Source organism: Triticum aestivum, chromosome 5D, assembly GCF_018294505.1.
Source record: "Triticum aestivum cultivar Chinese Spring chromosome 5D, IWGSC CS RefSeq v2.1, whole genome shotgun sequence".
NCBI lineage: Eukaryota > Viridiplantae > Streptophyta > Magnoliopsida > Poales > Poaceae > Triticum > Triticum aestivum.
In genome coordinates this window covers 561,727,798-561,734,125 of record NC_057808.1, presented here as the reverse complement: position 1 = coordinate 561,734,125, position 6,328 = coordinate 561,727,798, and the positions used below count along the sequence as shown (strand labels likewise).

At 41.4% G+C, this 6,328-nt stretch overlaps 1 long non-coding RNA gene across 1 annotated transcript; it reads left to right on the top strand.

The window, feature by feature from the left end:
• The first annotated feature begins 445 nt into the window (after positions 1 to 445).
• On the top strand, positions 446 to 4,762 carry LOC123123918 (uncharacterized). The gene is made up of 2 exons (XR_006460892.1): positions 446 to 3,138; positions 4,547 to 4,762. It is a non-coding gene; the product is annotated as an uncharacterized lncRNA (long non-coding RNA).
• Positions 4,763 to 6,328: the final 1,566 nt, after the last annotated feature.

Sequence of the window (6,328 nt, the reverse complement as noted above, 5' to 3'; positions counted from 1 at the left end):
TAAGATGATCCTGTTATGTTAATCCTGGAGACTTGATTGTAACAACATACAGTCCGCTACAAGGTCATTGCTCTCCTCCCTCATTTGTTGGAGCTCGAAGCACTGGACGGTTAGCATTCAAGGTAACTAGCCATATTAATAGTATATCTATCGAACACATTTAGACTAGCCACAATGGAGAGTAACATACACATATTCTTAGACTATGTTACTACCTTCATAGTGGGGAGTAACATAAGTATGGTAACATGCAAAGCTTCATTTATTATTTTATAGACTCATATTGCATTGGAACATGTGATGTTACAGTAACTAGCTAAGTTACTACAACTCCCTCTCTCCTCATTAACTCATTGTCACATAAGCAAATTTGCTGAGTTGGACTCGATGTTACTGCTGAAGTTACTCCCACTATGGCTAGTCTTAGCGTCGCGCAATGTGCGCCTCCTCGCGATGTCCACGTCGGACTAGCTACCAGCCAAAAAGGTTTGCTTCATCGAGAAGAAAGAGAGAAAGAGGTTGGCCTCGAGCAAGAGGGAGGAAGTTGCCTCGAGCCCACCCCTTCCTTATCCTTTCCTCCAAAATTTCACATCGCACGCAACCTTCTCTCGTGACGCCGCCGCCTCCTCTTCTCTCCCCCGATTCTCCTTCGCCTGTTCCGAGCCCCTCCTCTTCTCTGTGCCGGCTGCTCGACGCGCCGTGCCACCGCTGCGGGAGAAGGTGAACACGAGGAGATGCAGGGTGGGTGGCCTTGCCGGAAGAGGGTGACGCCGGAAACCACCCGCTGGCCAAGGACCGCGTGGGCTGGCACTTCCCCGCGGCGCCCTCCTTCCCCGACTTCGCGACGGAACCAGAGTCACTCGAGGCCGGGGTGCGAGATGATCTGTTAGTTGGATTTGGATTTGGATCCAAAAGAGTCACTCGAGGCCGGCTGGCTGAGGGGGCGGATCTGGATCCAAGCGGCCCCTCGTGTGTTTGATCTGTTAGTTGACATGATCTTATTTCCTCTCATCTCCCCTCTCTTCTCTCACTGACCCTTCTGGTCTCATTTCTGCTGGTAGAGCGGCCAGAGGAGCAGGCCAACATCCCTCTTTACCTCCCACCCAACACCAACGTGGTGAGCTTCCCCTCTCCACCATGTACCCCTAGATCTGAACATCAACTGCAGTTTGTACGTTTTGGTTATACTCTATTTCAGTTTATACAAATCTCGTTTTGGTTAAACTTCTGTCTTAGATGCCATTGCTGAAACTAGAGCAAACAGGACACATAAAACCTACAGCGAAAGGATTACACACTTTTATCAGGTGTTAAGTTCAGCTTCCTTGACCATGGCAGTGCTAAGTAAATTTATAATTGGATTCTGCTGATATGTGGATAGGTAGCCTAACTGGTGATGGTTAGCCTCACCCTGTTGAATCTGATCGGGTAATGTGAGAACCAAAATGAATTTATTTTGCTCCGTTTCTTACAAGCACTGGTCTTAAGTAGATGCCACAAGCTCATCTTCAATGGTGGATTTTATTATGTCGTGCCTATTAAGCAGCCAAAGATCAGATATTTGACTCCATCACTAATAGTAAGATGCACACAAAAAATATCTGCACCCAGTCATTCTCATTCACTGAAGCTTGGTTCTTTGTTATATGAATCAGTTAGATTTCTACAAAAGCGATTCTTGTTGCTAGGTGCATCATCGTCAAGGATGTGTTTTCCCCACTTGGGAGCAACATCTAGAATATATTTTCCTATGAACGCGCGAGATTGCCTATGTGCTGTTAGATTTGATCTTCAGAATATTTGCAAGTGATGTCTTTCTGCACTGTATTCAGTTCAATAGAATAGCACTGCACCCCTAATTCAAGAATGCAATTTTAGAGTTATACTAAGAACAGTACATGTGCAAGGCGAATTGAAATTGAAATTTCGCATGTACACCTGCAAAAAGGAGATGACCTGCATGAGTGCAAAGGCTAAGGTGAGGTATGTGCAATCTTGATGTACCACCATGTAAGAAAACTGGAGTGTCTGCATAATTTTTCCTATGGAACTATCATGGAAACCAGATGCTTATTCTTGAAATGGTTGCTCATATCAAAGAAGAGGCTTCCTTTGGCGCCGTTTTGGGGTTCTTACCCGAGTTCTGTTCTAATTACTAGATGATGTTGTCTTGATGCTGTTCTTCCCAGATGATGGCAATATGACATTGACAAGTGTAGTGGTTCGGTTTGGAGAAAGAGAGAATAAAGTATCCCTATACATCAGTACATGTGGCTACTAATGTAAGAATACAAAAAGTCGCTTCAGTAGCTTTCACAGGTTCATCAAGGAGTTGGTTGTTCAAGCTGAATCCCTCCACACCCAAATGATAAAGCTTGTTTTTTTAATGACCAAGCTAATTTAGGAAACGTTGCTAACCCAGGCTAAGAAATTAGTTCTCAGATGAGGTGTCATATGCCAGCAGTAGTTGTTTTATGAGTCTACCCAAGTGTCAGAGTAACTATCTTGCTTTTAATTGTGATGCCGATTATTTACATTTCAGAGCTCATTTCTTATATATGACTTCTTGTGTGTATCATGATAGATTGTATACAACTGATCTTAGCTCATTTTATTATTCAGAGACTTCCAACTAATTATCATATGCTAATCATTCTCTTTCCTTTTTATTTCCTTTCCATTTGCCAATTAGATAGGTTCATTAGAAATCCAACTGTCAATGAGAATGCCATGAACCTCATTTTTGGTTCAATAAATCGTTCAACTTCTTTTATATATTTGCATGTGGAAACAGCATATGTTAATTTTCCATTTATGTTTCAACATACACATGTGCACACATTTGTACTGATTAATTGTTCGTGAAACGATCTGCCGACATACTCACATGATACTTTTAGTTTTGTTGTCTTATTATTTCCCTTTTTCTCTGCTCTCTATTTTTTCATCTTGCTTCACTTTCGATCAATCGTCGCAGCAATTGCTTCTTACCGATTTTTTTTTTTTTCTCAAATGCACAGCGCAACGAAGATGACCTTCCAAAGTACATCATATGTGGTATGTACATTCCTGTGCCCGACGCGCTGGACTGGAGGCCGAGCGGCGCCGTCACCATGGTCAAGCACCAGGGCAAGCGTGGTAAGCACCATGCTTGTGAATCTGTTGTTCTACACTTGACATTGCAGCGCTCATCTATATTCCCCGTTAGAATTTTATTGTTTGTGTAGTTATTTGGTTTTATTGCTAAAGCTTAGATATTGAGATGTGGTGCATAAGCACTTCAAAAGCATAGTGATCCATTAAAGAGAATCCATGTTACGGAGCAGAAGCTGACAGGTACAAGCTAACTACCCTTGCATAACTCGTTAGGTAACAATGGTGGTAGATAAATTGGTTAGCACTTGGCAATTAGCAACTTGTTTGCCTATCATACTTGGCAAAGATCATCGTGCCCACTTAGAGAAGTGGTTGAAAAATGCCTCTATTTAGTTTTTTGCAGGCCCAGTTTCCAGTTTTACTGCCTACATTTCTCCAAACTATACTAGCTGTAATCACTTCTCCTCCTAATAGTACATCCACAAAGTTTTTAATCCTTGATACTAAAACTTTGATATTGAGATGTTGTCACACAACTACATAAAAGCATAGTCGTACTTAGATATGTATGACCAAGGCATTTTTTACGGCAAATAATTCCAATAAATAGAATCCATGCAAGCGAGCAGAAGCTGATACAAACAAGCTAATCTCCCCATTACATAACTTGTTAGGAATTAGAGGCATTTAGCAACATGTTTGCTTGCAGTACTAAAAAATCAAGCCCAGTTAGAGAAGATGTTGAAAAAATGTCTCTGTTTAGTTTTTCGCAGGCCCAGTTTGCAGTTTTACTGACTACATTCCTTCAAGCTATGCTGGTTTTTAGTCCTTAAGCTCTTCCCAATAGTAGATCCATGAACTTTGTTATCCTTAAAATGTGAAATATATCAAGTGCCTGCTCCAGTACTGACTGCTTGGAAAATTAGATAAATAAATTAGAGCTAGAGAGTTATGCTCTAATTCCTTGTGTGATTTGTAGGTGATATTGCTTTTTAAGGCGTTCCACACAAGAGAATTCTTCTAACCATTTTGTTAGCTTTTGCGATTTGGCCATGGAAATAGACATGTGCTGCTTTATTATGTAGACCAGTTATGTATTACGCCTTAAATAAGAATCCTATAAAAAATTGTTATGCTCGCCGCAATCTAGAATTCTAGGTTTGGGATTATTTTAGGTTGCCGATGGCTATACTGGAAATGTGCAGTTTAGAGATGCTACATAAGAACTGTGTGAGCACTCATGTTTTACAAATTAGGATCACAACAGTGACACTAAAGAAGTGAAGATGCAAGTATCTGTTTCCGCGAAGTCACTCCTTTGTACTTGTATTGTTTCGTTTTACTCAAGTGCCTTGATACAAGATACTTAAGTATTTTTCGGTTTTACCTCGTTCCTTATTACTAACCCACAACCGTACTTCCGGTTAATGTGGTCTGGACTGTCATTCAGGTGCTTGTTGGAGCTTCCAGCTACAGGTGCCATGGAAGGAATAAACATGATCACAACGGGCTCTCTTCTCATCCTTCCTGAGTAGAAACTAATCGGCTGTGACAGATCCCACAATGCTGGTTGTGGCCGGTAGGCTCATGAACTATGCTTATAAGTTTGTGATTAATAATGGTGGGAGTGACACGAAGGATGACTACCCGTTTGGTGAATCAGATGGAACATGCAACAAAAACAAAGTAAGATGGAGGTGTAGTTGTGTAGAACAGAAACAAAAACTATGTTGCATGTTTTAGGCACATGATCTATCATATTCACACTAGTAGAAAAAGGGTCAAATGTCAAGCATATTAGTGCCGGTTTGATTTTGAGCCGGCACTAATGTGTGCATTAGTGCCGGTTCCAACGACTAGCCGGACGGTCTCATTAGTACCGGTTCGTGGCAAACCTTTAGCACCGGTTCATGCCACGAACCGGTACTAAAGTGAGTGGTGGCAGGATGTTGTCAGTCCGGGGCCCCTCCAGCACCTTTAGTACCGGTTCATGGCACGGACCGGTGCTAAAGGTCGTCCTACATAAACCCTTCGTCCACCCGAGCTCGCTCTGTTCTTCCCCTTTCCCCTCTCCTCTCTGTTCTTCCCCTCTTTCTCTCGAGCTCATCACACATTTTGCCCAAAATTTGTCAAGATTTGAAGGCCCCCATCCATTCAAATGATCACAAAGGTTAGCAACTTTGTCCTTTCATCTCTCATTGCTAGATTAGCTCTTGCAATGCTTTGTATAGTGATTAATTTATGAGTTTAGTAATTTGAGGAAATATATGTGCTAGTATTTGATTTATATGCAATTTGAGGTCAAAAATAACACTTAGTTTGCATATGTAGGTGTGGTTTACTTAGTGCCTTCTAAATCTCCGTCGTAACCACAGTCGATCGCCCGCACCGTTCCGTCGCCGGCACCACCTTGTGGTGAGCCTCTTGTTCATTGATTTTTTACATTACCAAATTGATGTTTGTGTGATTGATATATAGTTACTCGTATAATTATCTTACCCGTATGTTGTTTGTTATACATAGTGCCATGGTTTTGATATCCGTCCCCGTTGGCCCTCGTCCTTGTTATCATTCGGATGTGGTATATTCTCTTTTAAAACTAGTTGTTGCATTTCGTGTTTATAAATTATGCCCATCAAGTTGACATAGATATTTTTGTCTAGGAGGTTTGTGAACCGGAAATTCCAACCGACCCTATTGTCGAGAGGTTAAATTTAGTTGAAAGAGAAAACGAGTATTTGAAAGAAAATTGAAAATAATTGAGGGGGAGAAGATGGAATTGGAGTTGCATGTTGCCGATGTCGTCGATGATCACAAGATCAAGATGGAGAAAATGCGCTTGAAGATTAGAAAGATTAGAAAATATGCCATTGATAGTGAGGCTTGGTATCATTATGTTGTTGGATCAATTGTTACCTTAGTTGCGATCTTGATCGCATTTGTTGTTGCATTTAAATGCTTTAGTTAGAGAGTTATTTGCTTGTTGCATTTAAGTCTTGTATGAACTTTATGTATGAACTTGTATTAATTTGGTCTTTTCAGTGTTGTGTAATGAAGATGAGCAGACAATGGATGTACGATGACCGATGCTCTCCCGAGTTCATTAATGGCGTGCAAACTTTTCTGCTTGCGGCTGAGGCAAACAAGCGGGCGGATGGTTTTATGCCTTGTCCATGTTTAGTCTGTAAGAATGATCACAATTACTCTACGTCAAGAACCATTCACGTCCACC